This window comes from Bubalus bubalis, chromosome 2 (genome assembly GCF_019923935.1).
Source record: "Bubalus bubalis isolate 160015118507 breed Murrah chromosome 2, NDDB_SH_1, whole genome shotgun sequence".
NCBI classification, from domain to species: domain Eukaryota; kingdom Metazoa; phylum Chordata; class Mammalia; order Artiodactyla; family Bovidae; genus Bubalus; species Bubalus bubalis.
The window spans coordinates 135389776-135391017 of NC_059158.1; the positions used below are offsets into that span (position 1 = coordinate 135389776).

The window sequence follows — 1242 nt, forward strand, 5'->3', positions numbered from 1 at the left end:
CCTGGTAGGCTGCCGTCCATGGGGTTGCACAGAGTCGGACACAACTGAAGAGACTCAGCAGCAGCAGCAGCAGCAAGACATTCAGTTGGGCCCAAGTCACACAGTTCAGTATAAAACTCCAACTTGAAGAGCCACCAGGAGCTGGCCAAGATGTTAATAAAGCAACACTGCATTTATCATTATACCATCTAATATATACATATATATATATATATATATATCTCCCATAGTAAAGTCACCTTAAAAAATCAAGAGGGGGTGGTGGCTTGTGGTCCTTCCTCTGTTGTTTCTCTCTTTCACTCAGGCCCATGGTGCCAGCAGGATGCGCAAATGTCATACAGTCATACTGCCAGTCATACTGCCAGGGAGGTCCATAGCTACCAGGGAGACCACAAATGGCATGATAAACAGCTCTAGAAAGCCCATTTTGGCACAGCCCTGAAGGACAACATTTTACAGGCACTTCTCATACCAAAGAAATTGTGCTTAAAAAGTAGGGGTTGAAGTCAAAGAGCCAAATTCTGCCACCAAAAAGTGTATCAGGTTTCAGTTAAGAATGGGAAAAAAAAAAAAAAAAAATCACAGGCTTTGTACCCAATGATGGTTGTTTGAATTTTATTGAGGAAACGATGAAGCTTTGGTTGCTGGATTTGGTCACAATGGCCATGCTCTTGGTAACATTCCTAGAGTCCCCTTTAAGATTGTCAAAGTAGCCAAAGGCTCTCTTTCAGGCTTATACAAAGGTAGGAAGGAAAGACCAAGATCATAAGTTTTGATGATGAAAGCACAATAGTAATAAACTTTCATATCCCCCCCCCAAAAAAAAGTCATGGGGGAGGAGTAAGAAAAACAGCAAAAACTTACCCCAAGTCCCTAAGTGATCAAAACCACCAATGAAAAAATATAGATTATTACGTAGTGGATCCAAATTATGAGCTTTAAGTCAAAGAGATGGAAACAGGGAGTGCCACAGATTTTGGAAAGCTCAAGGCAATAGCCTCATCAATCCCCTTTATTACCAGGACACACACAACCTCATGCCTTGAAGCCATCATCGTTAATCTCATTATGATGTTTACCCTATTTTTTTAAATGATAGGTTCTATATTTGTTTATACCCCTAGGCAGGTTTTCTAGACTGTTTTTCATCTCTTAAAATCCAAAATGGCTCATATTCATCTTTTTTGATCTTAATCCACACCCTTATCTGCTCCTAAAGTATGCCCGCCTTCTGTCATCAAT

General features: G+C 40.6%; 1 pseudogene; it reads left to right on the top strand.

Annotated features, from left to right (window-relative positions):
• The first annotated feature begins 247 nt into the window (after nt 1–247).
• On the top strand, nt 248–828 carry LOC102396409 (annotated as a pseudogene).
• Nucleotides 829–1242: the final 414 nt, after the last annotated feature.